Consider the following 22,363-nt stretch of genomic DNA (forward strand, 5'->3'; position numbering starts at 1 on the left):
AGGCCACCTGTGGTCAATTCAATTGATTGGACATGATTTGGAAAGGCACACACCTGTTTATATAAGGTCCCACAGTTGACAGTGCATTTTAGATAAAAAACCAAGCCGTGAGGTCGAAGGAATTGAGATCCTTGATGAAAACCTTCTCCAGAGCGCTCAGGACATCAGACTGAGTCGAAGGTTCACCATCCAATTGGACAACGACCCTAAGTACATAGCCAAGTTAATGCAGGAGTGGCTTTGGGACAAGTCTCTGAATGTCCTTGAGTGGTCAAACCAGAGTCCGAACTTGAACCCGATTGATACTTCTCTGGAGAGACCTGGAAATAGCTGTGCAGAGCACTCCCCATCCAACCCAACAAAGCTTGGGAGGATCTGCAAAGAAGAATAAGAGAAACTCCCCAAATACAGGTATGCAAAACGTGTAGCGTTATACCCAAGAAGATATGAGACTGTAATCGGCGCCAAAGGTCGTTCAACAAAGTACAATTTTTTATTTTTTTATTTTATTTCACCTTTATTTAACCAGGTAGGCTAGTTGAGAACAAGTTCACATTTGCAACTGCGACCTGGTCAAGATAAAGCATAGCAGTGTGAACAGACAACACAGAGTTACACATGGAGTAAACAATTAACAAGTCAATAACACAGTAGAAAAAAAGGGGAGTCTATATACATTGTGTGCAAAAGGCATGAGGGGGTAGGCAAATAATTACAATTTTGCAGATTAACACTGGAGTGATAAATGATCAGATGGTCATGTACAGGTAGAGATATTGGTGTGCAAAAGAGCAGAAAAGTAAATAAATAAAAACAGTATGGGGATGAGGTAGGTACAAATGGGTGGGCTATTTCCCGATAGACTATGTACAGCTGCAGCGATCGGTTAGCTGCTCAGATAGCAGATGTTTGAAGTTGGTGAGGGAGATAAAAGTCTCCAACTTCAGCGATTTTTGCAATTCGTTCCAGTCACAGGCAGCAGAGAACTGGAACGAAAGGCGGCCAAATGAGGTGTTGGCTTTAGGGATGATCAGTGAGATACACCTGCTGGAGCGCGTGCTACGGATGGGTGTTGCCATCGTGACCAGTGAACTGAGATAAGGCGGAGCTTTACCTAGCATGGACTTGTAGATGACCTGGAGCCAGTGGGTCTGGCGACGAATATGTAGCGAGGGCCAGCTGACTAAGTACTTATGTAAATGTAATATTGCAGTTTTATTTTTAATACATTTGCAAAAATGTCTAAAAACCTGTTTTGCTTTGTCATTATGGGGTATTGTGTGTTGATTGATGAGGGATAAAACAATTTAACAATTTTAGAATAAAGCTGTAATGTAATAAAATGTGGAAATAGTCAAGGGGTCTGAATACTTTCCGAATGCACTGTATATACACTACCATTCCAAAGTTTGGGCTCACTTAGAAATGTCCTCGTTTCCCATGAAAACCTACATGAAATGAGTTGCAAAATGAATAGGAAATATAGTCAAGACGTTGACAGGTTATAAATAATGATTTTTAACTGAAATAATAATTGTGTCCTTCAAACTTTGCTTTCGTCAAAGAAACCTCAATTTGAAGCAATTTAAGCCCTGCAGACCTTTGGCATTCTAGTTGTCAATTTGTTGAGGTAATCTGAAGAGATTTCACCCCATGCTTCCTGAAGCACCGCCCACAAGTTGGATTGGCTTGATGGGCACATCTTACTTACCATACGGTCAAGCTGCTCCCACAACAGCTCAAAAGGGTTGAGATCCGGGTTGGCCACTCCATTATAGACAGAACACCAGCTGACTGCTTCTTCCCTAAATAGTTCTTGCATAGTTTGGAGCTGTGCTTGTCCTGTTGTGGGAGGAAATTGTCTCCAATTAAGCGCTGTCCATGGGATATGGCATGGCATTGCAAAATGGAGTGACGTCCTTCCTTCTTCAAGATCCCTTTAACCCTGTGCAAATCTCCCACTTTACCACCTCCAAAGCACCCCCAGACCATCACATTGCCTCCACCATGCTTGACAGACGGCGTCAAGCGCTCATCCAGCATCTTTACCTTTTTTCTGCATCTCGCGAATGTTCCTCTTTGTGATCCGAAAACACCTCAAACTTTGATTTGTCTATCCATAACACTTTTTTCCCATCTTCCTCTGTCCAGTGTCTATGTTCTTTTGCCCATCTTAATCTTAAATTTTTATTGACCAGTCTGAGATATGGCTTTTTCTTTGCAACTCTGCCTAGAAGGCCAGCATCCCGGAGTCGCCTCTTCACTGTTGAGACTGGTGTTTGGTGGGTACTATTTAATGAAGCTCCAGTTGAGGACTTGTGAGGCATCAGTTTCTCAAACTAGGCACTTTAATGTACTTGTCCTCTTGCTCAGTTGTGCTCCGGGGCCTCCCACTCCTCTTTCTATTCTGGTTAGGGCCAGTTTGTGCTGTTCTGTGAAGGGAGTAGTACACAGCGTTGTATGAGATCTTCAGTTCCTTGGCAATTTCTTGCATGGAATAGCCTTCATTTCTCAGAACAAGAATAGACTGACGAATTTCAGAAGAAAGTTCTTTGCTTCGGGCTGTTTTGAGCCTGTAATCGAACACACAAATGTTGATGCTCCAGATACTCAACTAGTCTAAAAGACAGTTTTATTGCTTCTTTAATCAGTACAACAGTTGTCAGCTGTGCTAACATAATTGCAAAAGGGTTTTCTCATGATCAATTAGCCTTTTAAAATGATAAACTTGGATTAGCTAACACATTGGGACACAGGAGTGATGGTTGCTGACAATGGGCCTCTGTATGCCTTTGTAGATATTCCATTAAAAAATCTGCCTTTTCCAACTACAATAGTCATTTACAACATCAACAATGTCTACACTGTATTTCTGATCAATATGTTATTTTAATGGACAAAAAATGTGATTGGAACACAGGAGTGATGGTTGCTGACAATGGGCCTCTGTATGCCTTTGTAGATATTCCATAAAAAAATCTGCCGTTTCCAACTACAATAGTAATTTACAACATCAACAATGTCTACACTGTATTTCTGATCAATATGTTATTTTAATGGACAAAAAATGTGATTGGAACACAGGAGTGATGGTTGCTGACAATGGGCCTCTGTATGCCTTTGTAGATATTCCATAAAAAAATCTGCCGTTTCCAACTACAATAGTAATTTACAACATCAACAATGTCTACACTGTATTTCTGATCAATATGTTATTTTAATGGACAAAAAATGTGATTTTCTTTCAAAAACAAGGACATTTCTATGTGACCCCAACATGCGACTTGTAATATGTAATTAGCCCTTTGTAAAATGAATGGATTCACATACAAGGCATAAATCTTAAGTTACAAAGCATTAACAAGCAGTACAAGGCATTGTTCAAAGCATGTTCAGAGAGAAAGAAAGAGAGAGAGAGAGACAAAGAAACCATTGATTGTGCCATGGCCTATAGCACAAGGGAGAGGGAGAGAAAAAGAAAGAAATTGAGAGAGAGTATGTCAACAAAGCAGGTCAGGAACATAAGAGAAAGCACAATGCATCTAATGCACTTTTGTAAGCATTTCAGTTGTTTGGAATCAAAATCTGAGTTGTCAACCAATAGTATTACTGTACAGTTAACCTCCAATCAGATATCAGACTTATATGATGTAACCGCTGCTTCTCAGAGGTGAGACAATGGACTGCGGAATTCCTAAGACAACACAGAGGAAATTCTTGCGTACAGTTGATAAGAAGAGTCACTTCGGGGGTTGGGCTGCCCTACACACAAGGCCTGGGCCGAATCCTAACACATTTCTATCTGGCCCGCACAATGATTTGGGTTGTCAATTCATTTTGGCCCGCTTCCATACAGCCAGGGATGCACTGCACGACAAGTCACAGCCAAATGGCAGTGCATTGTCACACACACACCCCTTCTCCCAGACCCACAAATACACCCACACATGAGCCAGCCAGTGATCTGTATCATATCATCACTACTGACCAAGTCATTTACTGGACAGAAAGTTTAAACATGTTGTAGGCTGAATGTCCTTGCCAAGTTTTGGTTCCAACCGGTCATTGCTGTAGCCTACAAAATATGTCATCTTGGTTGTCAGGAAGTTAGAAGATAAAGGAGTCACACGCGATTGAGCTGCTTTCGTGTGTCCCGTTTACCGCGCACAGTGGAAAGTAAAGTGTACAGATCACCGTCCTAGCTAGGCTAATACAATTTTGCGGTCTGGCTTCAGTTTTTAAAGCTTGACAATGCATAACCAAACAACTAAACCTGCAACAAAACACCATGCAAAGGAGAAACATGTAGGCCCATGACAGCAACATTTGAGCAGTAGCCTAGGCTGGCTACTCAACTACAAGACATTTTGAGTGCACCACACAGCAGAGGAGGCTGGTGGGAGGAGCTATAGGAGACAGGCTCCTTGTAATGGCTGGAATGGAGTAAATGGAACAGTATCAAATGAATCAAATATATGAAAACCACGTTTTACTCCATTGTATTTACAACCATTACAATGAGCCTGTCCTCCTATAGCTCCTCCCACCAGCCTCCACTGCCACGTAATGACAAAAAAATGAAAAACATGTTTTAAGTTGAAATATTACAACAACCTAGCTACGTTTTTGTTGTTTGGAGTTGTTAAATACATTTGATTAGGGTCGCTGCATATTATGCACACCAAGTATAGCAGCAAAGGCTGGACAAATACTATGTATCTCTCATGTTGTTTTAAAATGTAAACAATTCTATATACAGCATCTTAAGTACATACTGAAAGTGGACATTATAAAAGGGACATATTTTTTCGAACAAAACAATGGCCAGTTTGGGTGGCAGTTGTATGCAATTTATTTTGTTAAAACAAACATAATAGGCTATGACTGGCCTGCAAATTCGTTGTGTTTTTTTCAATATGGCCCTTGTGCTGATAGAGTTTGACACCCTTGCACTAAAAGCTTCAGCGATACAGATTGAATAGAGCCACCAGTCCCATACTACTATAATGCTTTGTCAATGCATTAATAATTGATTTGTTAACTAAGTACTGCAGACCAATTCATGTAACCGTGTTATAAAGTGTTACCTACCTCTCCTGCCGTCGCCCCCAGCCGTTAGTGGTAATAAGCCACGATGCAGCTAAGGTGCACTCCAGGTGCTAGCTATGGCAATACATCAACTACTTAGCAGCCTGTCATAGTAATGTACCAGTGCTTTTTCTTTTTTTAATCAGAGTGCATTCTAAAATCTATCATTCTCTTTCACTGTGACCTGCTGAAGAAGTTTCTCCCCACGTGACATGTGCACAGACCCTTTAGATTGCATTGTTTTTCCAACAGCTTGAAGCAGTCACCTTCTGGTAAAACCTGAGGAAACGTAGCCAAATAAACCGTGCTGACACAGCAAAATATGACTAAAATAACCATTGGAGATGGTTGGAGTGGGTTAGAGAGACAGGAAAGTTTTCAAGAGCCTGTGGAGAAGGATGAGAAACCATGTTTTATGTAAGAGATTTCTGAATTGGCACACTCCTGTAAAAAAAAAAAAAAAACATCTCCCTCTAAAAGGGTTTTTCTTCATGGCTATGTTGGAAGAGCGTTGCAGGTGTCTTCGACTGAAAAACTCAGTAGAAGTTAATGGCTGGTTTCCACTAACAAGGAAAATGTGCACCCCGTCTCTCTTTTTCACTCTCTTGCTCTCTCTCCCTCTCTCTGTGTCTGTATCCTTCTCTCTGTGTGTGTCTCTCTCTCTCTCTCTCTCTCTCTCTCTCTCTCTCTCTCTCTCTCTCTCTCTCTCTCTCTCTGTCTCTCTCTGTGTCTCTCCCTCTTTCTCTGTCTCTCTCTATCTCTCTCTGTGTCTCTCTCTCTTTCTCTGTCTCTCTCTCTTTGTGTGTATGTGTGTGTGTGTGTGTGTGTGTGTGTGTGTGTGTGTGTGTGTGTGTGTGTGTGTGTGTGTGTGTGTGTGTGTGTGTGTGTGTGTGTGTGTGTGTGTGTGTGTGTGTGTGTGTGCGTGCGAGCGTGTGCGTGTGACTTACAGCTCCCGATGATGTTACAGGAAGAAGGGATTTGGGGCACAGTGCTGTTAAACCCCTCGCGGTTCTCTGTTAGGGACTGTGACTCAGTGTGTTTTGGCGTCACACAGCTTTCCTACACTCCACTACTTTATCTGTATCTGCCACCATCTCTATCCTCCACTGTTGAGGTGCCCAGTGGGACAAGTCCTCTCGTAAAGAGCTAGCTTTCAACAAGACGTGACAGAGGCAGGCAGGCAGGCTTTCCATTAGTTGCTAGAAGATAGCACACCACAAATGCACCATGGCACTCACGTTCTTTGCCTTGGAACACAGGCTCCCGTCACACTTACAGGCTCATTAGAACCTTCAAGATGGGCAGAAAGCCTGAGCCTGGCACAGTCTGCATGGCTTATCCATTACTCCAGCTCTGGCTGCTCTGGCTGGTAACCAACCAGATTTGAATCACATCAAGATCCAAATGAAGATCACGTAGATCTTTGCTGTGGTTTCTTATGTTAATCAGAATGTGCAAAAATGCTGGTGGTGGTTATTCTGTTAAAACCACTTTGGCTGCCAAGTTGGCACAGTAAAATGCCTTGGTATTAGTTCAAAAAGAAAAGGGCAGCAGGGATCAAATTGAATGTGTTTCCATCATCATCATCATCATCAGAGTATTTGACAGTGGCACAACCACCCTATTGAGAACATGCACAAGAAATGGACTGAACTGGCCGCTCTCGATGAGAGGTCATCTTGATCTTGTAGTGGTCAACCAGCTCAACACTGTCACTGTCTCGAGAGCTCCACACCAATAAAAGCAGTTCCACCCCACCCCCCCAACAGTGCCTCTCCAAAGGGGCCTTGCTGGGAGCAAAATGGCTAATTATCCTGCTGTAATTAGGAAAAACGAGGCCAATGTGCACCGACATGCCAATTTTCACAGTTCAGCTGCTCTTGGTAATGAGAAGCTGTAGTTCATTTGGAGTGTGACGAGTGTGTGCATGTGTGTGTCTGTGTGCATTCGTGTGTGTGTGTGTCCATGCATGTGTATAGGGGGACACGACACAGAGGAGAACCCCCGTAACCCTCCCCCTCCAATATCTGGCCCCTGTATGGAACACCAGGGGGGTTCTGAGTTTACAAAAACTACAGGATGCTTGGCTAACCCTGCCAATAGCCACTTTCATTTAGCCATCGGCTTTTCACCGGAGATATGCTACTCTGTGCCTCACACTCCATTAGTTACAGACATTACGAATTCTCAAAGACTGACAAGACCGCGAGCATGAACAATAATTAAGACATGTATTAAAGTGCAGTACTGTGTGCTTGGTTACGGGGGTATGGATTTGTTGTTGTCTTGCAAGCTGATAGTAACGATAACGGTACACTAGTGGTGAAGCTCTGAACTCTCTGCTCTGTCCTACCTACCTACAGGTTATGGAAAATTTGCTCTTTTAGTATTTCTCCAGTAGGCTTCCTCAGAGAGAAAGCCATTCACTTCTATGTCAAAGATAATAAAAACAAAAACACTTTAGTAAATACTTCAGTAATGTCCCCAAATACACTACTGTATAATACAGTTTGTAAAAACACTACATTAAAAACAACATTATACCGTACTACAATCCGTAAAACACTACAGTAAACACTACAGTATACTACAGTAATTAATATAGTATATAGTATTTTTTTTACTACAGTATTCATACTACAGTTAACTGTAAATAATACAGTATACTATAGTAAATACTACAGATTTCACAAATGTTTTTGTGGACTTCAATACTCCAGTAAAGTAGTATTCCTGCCATAGTGTACGCTATAGCATTTTTACATGTGGACGGGGAGAAAGGGAGAGCGGGGAAGCCTTGAGAGGGTAGCCTTGAGAGGGAAGCCTTGACCGGAGTTGATGGTTCAGGTCACTGCTCTTGTACAGAATATGCACCATAAACTTCTCCATGGTACATCTAGTGGATGCTTTAAATACAATTTGACTAATTTATTGATTGATCTCACTTAGGATCACTTCCATGGTGTTACAGCTGTCATATATCCTCCACTTCATTGTATCCTTACACACAGAGGTGACCTTGAGCTCAATCTGTTGTGGACCAATCACTGAGGCCTTAGCACCGTGCCCCTGTGTGTGAGCGACTCACCCAGGACTACTAGGACCCCAGGTCTTTACACACCATCAGATCAGAAGATGATCCATGCTTGTCCAGTCATACCATGGGCCCTCCACAGCTACAAGATTCTACACCGATCAGTCATCTCCACCTAGTCCAACCTATAAAATGACGCATAACACAGTGATATCAAGGGCCTGGGATGATGAGGGGGGAGAAAAACAGAAGGCTGAGTGACAGCACGTATGAGTTCGATTTAACTTAATTGGACAGCTACTCAACAAAAACACCCGCAGGAATAATATTCAATAATAATTTCCCACAGGCCAATGCAAACAGGGAAGGAGCAAAGATTGTAGTCCAATATGATTTTCACTAGAGCGTGGACCAGTGACATAAAATCCTAATGGAAATGATTGGGAACCGTATCGAATATCAGATAAACAGAGAGAGAGAGAGAGAGAGGGCCAGCGGTGTGGGGAATGGACAGAGTAGAGCAATGGGCTTAGAGTAAGAGAGGAAAAATACTATCTCTCAAATGAATTACTTAAAAATCATACATTGTGATTTTCTGGATTTTTGTTTTAGATTCCGTCTCTCACAGTTGAAGTCCTACCTATGATAAAAAATTACAGACCTCTACATGCTTTGTAAGTAGGAAAACCTGCAAAATCGGCAGTGTATCAAATACTTGTTCTCCCCACTGTACCTAACGTGGACATTGCCTTTGGCTGCAGGCCTAATCTACACCTCGATCTGACCGTAAGGCGCTACAGAGTGTAATGCGTACGGCCCAGTACGTCCCTGGGGCCAAGCTTCCTGCAATCCAGGACCTATATAATACGCGGTGTCAGAGGAAAGCCCATAAAATTGTCAGAGACTGCAGTCACCCAAGTCATAGACTGTTAACTCTGCTACCGCACGGCAAGTGTTACCGGAGCGCCAAGTCTAGGACCAAAAGGTTTCTTAACAGCATGTACCCCCAAGCAATAAGACTGCTGAACAAATAATAAAATGGCCACCAAAAGCCACTGTACCGCAACTAACCCCTACCCCCGCACACTGACTCGGTACCGGTACCCCCTTTATATAGCATTGTTATTTTGTTACTTTTTAATTGGAGGGCTCGCAATTCAAATAAATAATAAGAAAATGATGGATATTAAACATTTAGGTAGATACAAGTGTCTTATATCGGTTAATTCTTGTTAATCTAACGGTCTTCTTTCCAATGGTACCAATTATATGCAGAGATTTGAGACTGGGATGGAGGTTCACCTTCCAGCAGGACAATGACCTTAAGCATACTGCTAAAGCAACACTGGAGTATTTTAAGGGGAAACATTTAAACATCTTTAAATGGCCTAGTCAATTGAGAATCTGTGGTATGACTTAAAGATTGTTGTACACCAGCGGAACCCCTCCAATTTGAAGGAGCTGGAGCTGTTTTGCCTTGAAGAATGGGAAAACATCCCAGTGGCTAGATGTGCCAAGATTAAAGAGACATACCCCAAGAGACTTGCAGCTGTAATTGCTGCAAAAGGTGGCTCTACAAAGTATTCAGTTTGGCGGATGAATAGTTATGCACGCTCGTTTTCTTTTTACCCCCCCTTGTTTGTTTCACAATAAGAAATATTTTGCATCTTCAAAGTGGTAGGAATGTTGTGTTATCAAATGATACAACCCCCCCTAAAATCCATTTTAATTCCAGGTTGTAAGGCAACAAAATAGGAAAAATGCCAAGGGGGGTGAATACTTTCAAAAGCCACTGTACCGCCACTAACCCCTACCCCCGCACACTGACTCGGTACCGGTACCCCCTTTATATAGCATTGTTATTTTGTTACTTTTTAATTGGAGGGCTCGCAATTCAAATAAATAATAAGAAAATGATGGATATTAAACATTTAGGTAGATACAAGTGTCTTATATCGGTTAATTCTTGTTAATCTAACGGTCTTCTTTCCAATGGTACCAATTATATGCATATCCTGGCTTCAGGGCCTGAGCAACAGGCAGTTTACTTTGGGCACATCAGTCAGACAGGAAGTGGAGAAAAATAGACCCTAGCCTGAATTTAAAGGCTTGTAAGGAAGGATTTCACAGCAAGGTCTACACTTGTTGATTTCAGCGCATGTGAGAAAAGTTTGATTTGATTAGGCTGATGGAAATTCTCATTATTTAGTTGAATAATTTTCAATTTGAGCATCATTATTTCTATATAGCCTACACTTTCTCGTTCTGAACTTCTAATGCAAGTGGAACTGCTGTGGCTTCGTGACAATGATCAATTCTGGACCCCTACAAATCAGCCGGGCTAGACAATCTGGACCCTTTCTTTCTAAAATTATCTGCCAAAATTGTTGCCACCCCTATTACTAGCCTGTTCAACCTCTCTTTCGTGTCGTCTGAGATTCCCAAAGATTGGAAATCAGCTGCGGTCATCCCCCTCTTCAAAGACCCAAACTGCTACAGAGCTATATCTATCCTACCATGCCTTTCTAAGGTCTTCAAAAGCCAAGTCAACAAACAGATTACAGACCATTTCGAATCTCACCATACCTTCACTACTATGCAATCTGGTTTCAGAGCTGGTCATGGGTGCACCTCAGCCATAAACAATATCTTAAACGCCATCGATAAGAAACATTACTGTGCAGCCGTATTCATTGATCTGGCCAAGGCTTTCGACTCTGTCAATCACCACATCCTCATCGGCAGACTCGACAGCCTTGGTTTCTCAAATGATTGCCTCGCCTGGTTCACCAACTACTTCTCTGATAGAGTTCAGTGTGTCAAATCGGAGGGTCTGCTGTCAGGACCTCTGGCAGTCTCTATGGGGGTGCCACAGGGTTCAATTCTTGGACCGACTCTCTTCTCTGTATACATCAATGAGGTCGCTCTTGCTGCTGGTGAATCTCTGATCCACCTCTACGCAGATGACACCATTCTGTATACTTCTGGCCCTTCTTTGGACACTGTGTTAACAACCCTCCAGGCAAGCTTCAATGCCATACAACTCTCCTTCCGTGGCCTCCAATTGCTCTTAAATGCAAGTAAAACTAAATGCATGCTCTTCAACCGATCACTACCTGCACCTGCCCGCCTGTCCAACATCACTACTCTGGACGGCTCTGACTACAAATACTTAGGTGTCTGGTTAGAATGTCCTTCCAGACCCATATCAAACATCTCCAATCCAAAGTTAAATCTAGAATTGGCTTCCTATTTCACAACAAAGCATCCTTCACTCATGCTGCCAAACATACCCTTGTAAAACTGACCATCCTACCAATCCTCGACTTTGGCGATGTCATTTACAAAATAGCCTCCAATACCCTACTCAACAAATTGGATGCAGTCTATCACAGTGCAATCCGTTTTGTCACCAAAGCCCCATATACTACCCACCATTGCGACCTGTACGCTCTCGTTGGCTGGCCCTCGCTTCATACTCGTCGCCAAACCCACTGGCTCCATGTCATCTACAAGACCCTGCTAGGTAAAGTCCCCCCTTATCTCAGCTCGCTGGTCACCAAAGCATCTCCCACCTGTAGCACATGCTCCAGTAGGTATATCTCTCTAGTCACCCCCAGAACCAATTCTTTCTTTGGCCGCCTCTCCTTCCAGTTCTCTGCTGCCAATGACTGGAACGAACTACAAAAATCTCGGAAACTGGAAACACTTATCTCCCTCACTAGCTTTAAGCACCAACTGTCAGAGCAGCTCACAGATTACTGCACCTGTACATAGCCCACCTATAATTTAGCCCAAACAACTACCTCCTTTCCCTACTGTATTTAATTAATTTATTTATTTTGCTCCTTTGCACCCCATTATTTTTATTTCTACTTTGCACATTATTCCATTGCAAATCTACCATTCCAGTGTTTTCCTTGCTATATTGTATTAACTTTGCCACCATGGCCTTTTTTTGCCTGTACCTCCCTTATCTCACCTCATTTGCTCACATCGTATATAGACTTGTTTATACTGTATTATTGACTGTATGTTTGTTTTACTCCATGTGTAACTCTGTGTCGTTGTACTTGTCGAACCGCTTTGCTTTATCTTGGCCAGGTCGCAATTGTAAATGAGCACTTGTTCTCAACTTGCCTACCTGGTTAAATAAAGGTGAAAAAAATGGGGGAAAAAAGAGCAGCTGCTCATGGATTTGACAGCTTCAACGCCAAAACATCAACTATGTGGGTGTCGGATATCGCCGTTTAACACTTGATCTTAATTGAATCTAGGCCTACGTCGTTGTATAAATAAACAACAGATTTTTCCAATTGAACTTTGGTGTACTATTAAATGGTTGAAAGCGAATTGATTCACATTTAAACTAATCCAATTTTATTTGTGACATGCACCGAATACAACAGGTGTAGACTTTGCCGTGAAATGTTTACTTACAAGCCCTTAACCAACAATGCAGTTCAAGAAATAGAGTTAAGAATTTATTTTTAATTTTTTAACCAAAAATAAAATAACAATAACGAGGCTATATGCAGGGGATACAGGTACCGAGTCAATGTGCGGGGGGGGGGGGGGGGGGGGGGGGTACAGGTTAGTTGATGTAATTTGTACATGTAGGGGCTAAAGTGACTATGCATAGATAATAAACAGCGAGTAGAAGCAGTGTAAAAATAAAGGGGGGCAGTCAATGTAAATAGTCCAGGTGGCCACTTGATTAATTGTTCAGCAGTCTTATGGCCTGGGGGTAGAAGCTGTTAAGAGAGTCTTTTAGTCCTAGACTTGGCGCTCCGCTACCACTAGCCGTTTAGTAGCAGAGAGAACAGTCAATTATTTTTACCTTCCTCTGACACCGCCTGGTATATAAAAGTTGAAGTCGGAAGTTTACATACGCTTAGGTTGGTGTCATTAAAACCCGTTTTTCAACCACTCCACAAATTTCTTGTTAACAAACTATAGTTTGGCAAGTCGGTTAGGACATCTACTTTGTGCATGACACAAGACATTTTTACAACAATTGTTTACATACAAATTATTTCACTTATAATTCAATGCATCACAATTCCAGTGGGTCAGAAGTTTACATACACTAAGTTGACTATGCCTTTAAACAGCTTGGAAAATTCCAGAAAATTATGTCATAACTTTAGAAGGTTCTTTGCTTGACATCATTTGAAAATCAAAAGAAATCAGCCAAGACGTCAGAAAAACAATTGTAGACCTCCACAAGTCTGGTTCATCCTTGGGAGCAATTTCCAAATGCCTGAAGGTACCACCTTCATCTGTACAAACAATAGTACGCAAGTATAAACACCATAGGACCACACAGCCGTCATACCACTCAGGAAGGAGAAGCCTTCTGTCTCCTAGAGATGAACTTACTTTGGTTTTGAAAAATGCAAATCAATCCCAGAACAACAGCAAAGGACCGTGTGAAGATGTTGGAGGAAACAGGTACAAAAGTATCTATATCTATAACCTGAAAGGCCACTCAGCAAGGAAGAAGTCACTTCTCCAAACCGCCATAAAAAAGCCAGACTACGGTTTGCAACTGCACATGGGGACAAAGATTGTACTTTTTGGAGAAATGTCCTCTGGTCTGATGAAACAAAAATAGAACTGTTTGGCCATAATGACCATCGTTATATTTGGAGGGGAAAGGGGAGGCTTGCAAGCCGAAGAACACCATTCCAACTGTGAAGCACAGGGGTGGCAGCATCATGTTGTGGGGGTGCTTTGCTGCAGGAGGGACTGGTGCACTTCACAAAATAGATGACTTCATGAGGAAGGTAAATGATGTGGATATATTGAAACAACATCTCAAGACATCAGGAAGTTAAAGCTTGGTCGCAAATGACCCCAAGCATACTTCCAAAGTTGTAGCAAAATGGCTTAAGGACAACAAAGTCTAGGTATTGGAGTGGCCATCACAAAGCTCTGACCTCAATCCTATAGAACATTTGTGGGCAGAACTGAAAATGTGTGTGCGAGCAAGGAGGCCTACAAACCTGACTCAGTTACACCAGCTCTGTCAGGAAGAACTGGCCAAAATTCCCCCAACTTATTGTGGGAAGCTTGTGGAAGGCTAAACAAAACGTTTGACCCAAGTTAAACAATTTAAAGGCAATGCTACCAAATACTAATTGAGTGTATGTAAACTTCTGAACCACTGGGAATGTGATGAAAGAAATAAAAGCTGAAATAAATCATTAAGCCTACTATTATTCTTACATTTCACATTCTTAAAATAAAGTGGTGATCCTAACTAACCTAAGACAGGGACTTTTTACTAGGATTATATGTCAGGAATTGTGAAAAACTGAGTTTAAATGTATTTGGCTAAGGTGTATGTAAACTTCCAACTTCATCTTTATATGAAAACACAGAAAAATCACTTTTTTTTATATTACTGGGCTTAACTAAATAGACCTCCCACAGGTGCTTCTAACGATCATGGATTATAGAAAGAAAGCTAGTTTTGTTGTGGATACCAACGCTGCCCTATCGGATAAGTTAAACACATTATTATTACGCTTAAAGCATCATGACTCTGAGCTGCCAAGGAGAGCCGCTGAAGGCAACGAGGGCTACGTGTTTACGGTCTCCACAGAGGATGTATGTAAGTCATTCAAACGTGCTAACCTTCGCATAGCTAGCCATACATTTCTGACATTTTCAATCTCTCTCTAGCTCAGGCCATTATCCCCTCCTGCTTCAAGATGTCCACTATCATCCAGGTGCCCAAGAAAGGGAAAGTAACTTAAATGTTTTATTTAAGCTTGATTTAACTATGCAAGTCAGGGTAACGGGATTGCAGCACAAAGAGGTTAAGAACAAATACAAATTCTTGTTTACAATGACGGCCTACCCCGGCCAAACCCTAACGAAGCTGGGCCAATTGTGCGCTGCCCTATGGGACTACCAATCACAGCCAGTTGTGATACAGCTTGGAATCGAACCAGAGTCTGTAGTGATGCCTCTAGCACTGAGATGCAGTGCCTTAGACCGCTGCACCACTCGGGATCAAACTGAACTGAATGTCTACCAACCCATAGCTCTCACTTCCGTCACCATGAAGTGCTTGGAAAGTCAAAGACCACATCACCTCCTCCCTACCCGACACACCCAATCCAATTCACCTAACTCCCCGATAGATTCACAGATGATGCAATCGCCACTGCCCTCACCGACCTGGACAAAAGGAATCCACATGTGAGGATGCTGTTCATCGACTACAGCTCAGCCTTCAATACCATAGATCACAACAAAGCTCACGGCCCTGGGACTAAACTCTTCCCTTTGTCCTGGACTTCCTGACAGGTGCCACCAGGTGTTGAAGGTAGGCAGCATCACCTCCTCCACACTGATCCTCAACACACCCCACAAGGGTGCGTCTTCAGTCCCCTCCTGTACTCCCTGTATACCCATGACTGCAAACAGTTCCAATTTCATCATCAAGTTCGCTGATGACATGACAGTAGTAGGCCTCATTACCTACAACGACGAGACAGCCTACAGAGAGGAGGTAGGGACTCTTACAGTGTGGTGCCAGGTAAACAGCCTCTCCCTCAACGTAAGCAAAACAAAGGAGCTTATTGTAGACTTCAGGAGGAACCAGGCTCAGCACGCCCCCATCCTCATCAACTGGACATCGTGGAGACTGTCAAACTCTCTTATGAGCTGAAATGGTCAAACCACACGGACACCCTGGTGAAGAACCTCTGGAGGCTGAAGCAATTCAACCCGTCCCCGAGGGCCCTCACAGTGTTCTACAGGACCACCATTGAGTGCTTACTGTCGGGCTGCATCACAGCCTGGTATGACAACTCTACCGCCGCTGGCTACAAGGCTTTAGATAGGTTGGCACGCTCAGAGGAAAGAACCATTGGGTGCACACTGCCTGCTCTCCAGGACATCTACAACACCAGGTGTTGCAGAGAGGCCAAGAAGATAATCATGGACCTCAGTCACCTGAGCCACAGCCTGTTCTTCCCGCTTCCATCACTCAGACGAGGGCAGTACAGGAGCATCATGGCAAAAACTGTCAGACTGGCCAATAGAAATTACCCCCAGATCAGCCCCGCCTCTTCACTCTAATGCAGGGGTGGGTAATTCCAGTCATCGAGGGCCTGATTAGGTGTCACAGTTTTGCCCCAACCCCAGCTAACACTCCTGACTCCAATAATCACCTAATCATGATCTCCAGTTTAGAATGCAATTTGATTAATCAGCTGTGTTTGCTAGGGATGGAGAAAGATTGTGACACCAATCAGGCCACCGATGACTGGAGTTGCCCACCCCTGCTCTAATGGAAATCGTATTGACGGCATTTTAATTGCTACTGTCTGCAGGGCAGTGACACTGGGGACTGTCATTAGCCAATGATGTTGACGGGCACAGAGGTCATTGGGATCGATACAACTGTCAATCACTGAGATTAGGGAGAGAGAGGGAGAAATAGAGTTTGAGAGGGAGGGAGAGAGAGAGGAGCGAGAAAAATGAGATAGAAGGTACAGTGAGCTAGATGGAGAAAAAAATGAGAGGTACTGTGAGAGAGAACAAGAGAGGGGGGGAAGAGGGAGAGAGTGAGAGAATAGGCTCAGTACACTACACCACCCTCATCACCTTCCCTAAGATAGCCTGCAATTATACTAAGCTATATTAGCTTATTTACCTCAATTATATAGTTATAAAGTGATAGAATTCACTGTCATAGCTGATGTGTGGCACTGATTGGCCTATAGGTGGCACTGTTACAGTATAAGCAGTCTCACTTAAACCCTCACAGCCCCATTTGACCTAGAGACTTGAAACATTGTAAAGTATGTAAGTGTCTTTCCTCATGCTGAGCAAATGTTGCAATGACTAAATAACAATTTGATTATAAAGGACTATTATGTGGTTGATTGACTGTACACCCCACATACCCATCTCGTTGGTCAACTAACTAGGCAGCTGGGGGTCCATTCTTGCTTCCTTATAGATAGATAGATTAGATAGATAGATAGATAGATAGATCATAGATCATTTGTGATACTTTAATCAAAACACAGAGACTGTCTAGACATGAAAATTACTAAATAAATAAAAGGTTTCTCGGCCCATCCGAAAATGAGACCGAAAGGCGACATCATCGTACGAGGGATGACTTCCTCCACATAGGCCTCGACTCTGCCAATCAGCTGCTCACTTTGTGTCGATACACCCACTATAATCTATAGCCACTCAGTTACAATCGGGACCAGGATCTAAAAAATCTATTATGGCGGAAGCCACAGCTAAAACCAAAATGTACGTATTGGATCCATTGTGTTATCAGCAAGAGCTGCACCATCGAGAGCATGTTGCTGGTTGCATCACTGCCTGGTATGCAACTGCTCGGCCTCCGACTGCAAGGCAGTACAGAGGGTAGTGCGTACGGCCCAGTACATCATTGGGGCCAAGCTTCCTGCCATCCAGGACCTCTATACCAGGTGGTGTTATAGGAAGGCCATAAAAATTGTCAAAGACTCCAGCCACCCTAGTCATAGACTGTTCTCTCTGCTACCGCACGGCAGCGGTACCAACACGGCAAGTCTAGGTCCAAGAGGCTTCTAAATAGCTTCTACCCCCAAGCCATAAGACTGATGAACATCTAATCAAATGGCTACCCAGGCTACTTGCATTGCCCCCCCCCCCCACGTATTTTAAGCTGCTGCTACTCTCTGTTATTATCCATGCATAAGTCACTTTAATAACTCTACCATCATGTGTATATTGCCTCAATTAGCTTGACTAACCGCTGCCCCCGCACATTCACTCTGTACCGGTACCCCCTGTATATAGCCTCGCTATTGTTATTTTACTGCTGTTCTTTAATTATTTGTTACTTTATTTCTTATTTTGGGGGTATTTTTCTTAAAACTGCATTGATGGTTAAGGGGCTTGTAGTAAATAAGCATTTCAGTGTAAGTTGTATTCGGCACATGTGACAAATAAAATTTTATTTGATTTCAAGTGTAGCTATAACTAAGATAATGGAATGTTTGTGTTAAAATAACTTTCAACAAGCTTTTTGAAACAAACACATTGCTTGTTGAACCCGGCTCAGCATGGACCAGCTTGAAAATTATGCTGGTCTATGCTGTTTTCTTTTTAGCAGGGATGTGGGTTTTCTCTTACCAATGCTTGCGTAACGGTTGGACAGGGTAATGAAGGCATTTGAGCAGTCATGAGTAAAATTCTTATTGAGGACTAAAGCTCTTTTGGAGAGTTGAGTTCTATGTGAGCTCTTGAGTTATCATGTTTCAGGAGAAGACCACTAGGCTTGGACTAGTAAATGAAAGGTTGCAAAATTTAATCCCCGAGCTGACAAGGTAAAAATATGTTGTTACTGCCCCTGAACAGGGCAGTTAACCCACTGTTCCTAGGCCGTCATTGAAAATTTGAATTTGACTTGCCTAGTTAAATAAAGATAATAAATAAATAAATAATTGCAGACAGTGTTGAAGTAACAAAAGTTTATTACTAGAACAGGGGGCAGGCAAGCTGACAGGTCAAGGGCAGGCAGAGGTCAGTAATCCAGATCAGTCCATAAGGTACAGAACGGAGTCAGGGCAGGCAGAGGCCAATATTCCAGGGTGGTGTGACAAGGTACAGAACAGCAGGCAGGGTCAGGGTCAGGGCAGGCAGAACGGTCAAAACTGACCAAACTGGCAAAAGAACAAACAAATCAAATCAAATTGTATTGGTCACATGCCGATGTTAATGCGAGTGTAGCTAAATGCTTGTCCTTCTATTTAGGACAGTTTTTTATTTTTTTATTTCACCTTTATTTAACCAGGTAGGCTAGTTGAGAACAAGTTCTCATTTGCAACTGCGACCTGGCCAAGATAAAGCATAGCAGTGTGAACAGACAACAGAGTTACACATGGAGTAAACAATTAACAAGTCAATAACACAGTAGAAAAAAAAGAGAGTCTTTATACATTGTGTGCAAAAGCCATGAGGACACAAATCTAAAGGGATGGAATAAGAATATGTACATATAAATATATGGATGAGCAATGACGGCATAGGCAAGATGCAATAGATGGTATAAAATACAGTGTCACGCCCTGGTCGAAGTATATTGTGTTTGTCTTTATTTATTTGGTCAGGCTGGGGTGTGACATGGGTTTATTGTGGTGTGTTTTGTCTTGGGGTTTTGTTAGGTTTTGGGTGTGTGGCTTAGTGGGGGTATCTAGCAAAGTCTATGGCTGTCTGGAGTGGTTCTCAATCAGAGGCAGGTGTTTATCGTTGTCTCTGATTGGGAACCATATTTAGGCAGCCATATTCTTTGAGTGTTTGGTGGGTGATTGTTCCTGTCTTTGTGTTTGCACCAGATAGGGCTGTTTTCGGTTTTCACATTTCATTATTTTGTAGTTTCTTCATGTATAGTTTTTTCCTTCATTAAAATATCATGAATCATCATCACGCTGCATTTTGGTCCGATCCTTGCTACACCTCTTCGTCTGAGGAGGAGATAGTAGAAAACCGTTACAGAATCACCCACCACAACAGGACCAAGCAGCGTGTCAACAGGCAGCGGCAGCAGGGGATACGTAATAAGGAATTCTGGACATGGGAGGAAATCCTCGACGGGAGAGGACCCTGGGCTAAACCAGGGGAGTGTAGCCGCCCCAAGGTGCAGCAGGAGAAGAGGCAACAGGAGCAGCCCAAAGAGGAGTACAGTATGGACTATACTTCTTGGGAGGAGATAGACAGGTGGGCGGTCGACCCAGGGAGAGTACCGGAGCCCGCCTGGGATTCGATGGAGCAGTGCGCGGAAGGTTATCGGATAATGGAGTTGGTCGAAGCAAGCACGGCGGCGCGGACGGAAGCCCGAGAGTCAGCCCCAAAAATGTATTGGGGGGGGGCTCACTGGGAGTAGGGCTACGCCAGGTAGGAGACCTGCGCAGTGAGACCGGGCAGGCATAGGGTGCATAGCCCGGTGCGGTACATTCCAGCTCCTCGTATCGGCCGGGCTAGAGTGGGCATCGAGCCAGGTAAGGTTGGGCAGGCTCGGTGCTCAAGAGCTCCAGTGCGCCTGCACGGTCCGGTCTATCCAGTATCACCTTCACGCACCAGCCCTCCGGTGGCAGCTTCCCACACCAGGCTTCCTGTGCATGTCCTCGGCCCAGTACCACCAGTGCCAGCACCACGCATCAGGTCTACAGTGCGCCTCGCCTCTCCAGCGCTGCCGGAGCCTTTCTCCTCTCCTGCGCTGCTGAAGTCTCCTGCCTGTTCAGCGCAGCCAGAGCTGCCAGCCTGCATGGAGCAGCCAGAGCTGCCAGCCTGCATGAAGCAGCCAGAGCTGCCAGCCTGCATGGAGCAGCCAGAGCTGTCAGTCTGCATGAAGCAGCCAGAGATGTCAGTCTGCATGGAGCAGCCAGAGCTGCCAGTCTGCATGGAGCAGCCATAGCTGTCAGTCTGCAAGGAGCTGCCAGTTTGCAAGGAGCTGCCAGTCGGCAAGGAGCTGCCAGTCTGCAAGGAGCTGCCAGTCTGCAAGGAGCCGCCAGAGCTGTCAGCCTACATGGAGCCGCCAGTCAGCATGGACCAGGAAGATCCGTCAGTCTGCCAGGATCCGCCAGTCAGCCAGACTCTTCCAGATCCTCCAGTCAGCCAGACTCTTCCAGATCCTCCAGTCAGCCAGACTCTTCCAGATCTGCCAGTCAGCCAGACTCTTCCAGATCTGCCAGTCAGCCAGACTCTTCCAGATCTGCCAGTCAGCCAGACTCTTCCAGATCTGCCAGTCAGCCAGACTCTTCCAGATCCTGGCTGACTGGCGGATCTGGAAGAGTCTGGCTGACTGGCGGATCTGGAAGAGTCTGGAACCGTCAGCCAGCCAGGATCTGCCAGATCCAACTACCTACTGGAGCTTCCTCTCAGTGCCGAGCTTCCTCTCAGTGCCGAGCTTCCCCTCAGTGCCGAGCTTCCCCTCAGTGCCGAGCTTCCCCTCAGTGCCGAGCTTCCCCTCAGTGCCGAGCTTCCCCTCAGTGCCGAGCTTCCCCTCAGTCCCGAGCTTCCCCTCAGTCCCGAGCTTCCCCTCAGTCCCGAGCTTCCCCTCAGTCCCGAGCTGCCCCTCAGTCCCGAGCTGCCCCTCAGTCCAGTGGGGTTCTGGGTGAGGACTACTAGGCCATGGTCGGCGGCGAGGGTGGACTATCCTAGGACGCGAGGAGGAGGGACTGAGACATTGATAGAGTGGGGTCCACGTCCCGCGCCGGAGCCGCCACCATGGACAGACGCCCACCATGCTACACCTCTTCGTCTGAGGAGGAGATAGTAGAAAACCGTTACATACAGTATATACATATGAGATTAGTAATGTAAGATATGTAAATATTATTAAAGTGGCATTATTTAAAGTGACTTGTGATCCATTTATTAAAGTGGCCAATGATTCTGAGTCTGTATATAGGCAGCAGCCTCTCCAGAGAACACAGGTGTAATACACTGGGGATAATGTGGAAGATGGGCGACACCTGGAGGGGGGTGGAGACGAGCACAAAGACAGGTGAAACAGTTTAGGGTGTGACATGAGTAAAGCCCTTTAATGTAGGCTGAGTTCTTGTTGAAGACTGAGCTGTGGTTGAGTTCCACCTGAGCCCTCAGGGAGCACTGAGTGAGCCTTCACAGAGCTCTGAGAAACAGATCAACCCCATAGGACAATCAGCCTAGCTCCTTATCAGCCTCCAGTGTTACAGAAAACAACCCTCTGTCCTGCTGCGGCCCAGGAGAACAACTTGAACAGATAGGCATCTTGCAGTGACTGCTACAGTAGCTTGACCTCCAATCACGGCCCAGCTGGAAACCTGATCGTCTGTCAATTTGCCTTCAGGACCCCCGGAGTGGTCACCATTCTGGGCAGCACTGCAGGCGAAGCTGATAACCCCCTCTCCAATCAGCCTAGTTGTCCCCAACTCTCTCTCTTCCATCTAGTTCAGATCATCACCTACCTTTTATTTTTCCTCCTCTTGAATGCCATGTGGACAAGTGGCTGAGATGATGGTTTTAAGGATAAATGGAGGATTAACTAGGGGAAAGGGAACATAGCTTAACAATAGCTGATATTGAAGGGCAGTTAGTGCTCTGGATCTTCTGGTGTGCTGAACCCATGCAAAGAGATGTAAAAACGTGTTTGGGTGCTCTAGCCCAGAAGAATGAAAAAGGACCGTTGTTACGCAACAGCTATGAAGGTGATAATTATGTGGGGCCTTACAG

General features: G+C 44.2%; 1 non-coding gene across 1 annotated transcript; it reads left to right on the forward strand.

The window, feature by feature from the left end:
- The first annotated feature begins 7,457 nt into the window (after window positions 1–7,457).
- On the forward strand, window positions 7,458–7,512 carry LOC116356881 (U7 small nuclear RNA). Its single transcript, XR_004205179.1, has one exon. It is a non-coding gene; the product is annotated as a U7 small nuclear RNA (small nuclear RNA).
- The last annotated feature ends 14,851 nt before the right edge of the window (window positions 7,513–22,363 follow it).

The sequence above is a fragment of the Oncorhynchus kisutch genome, linkage group LG2 (genome assembly GCF_002021735.2).
Source record: "Oncorhynchus kisutch isolate 150728-3 linkage group LG2, Okis_V2, whole genome shotgun sequence".
Lineage (NCBI taxonomy): Eukaryota > Metazoa > Chordata > Actinopteri > Salmoniformes > Salmonidae > Oncorhynchus > Oncorhynchus kisutch.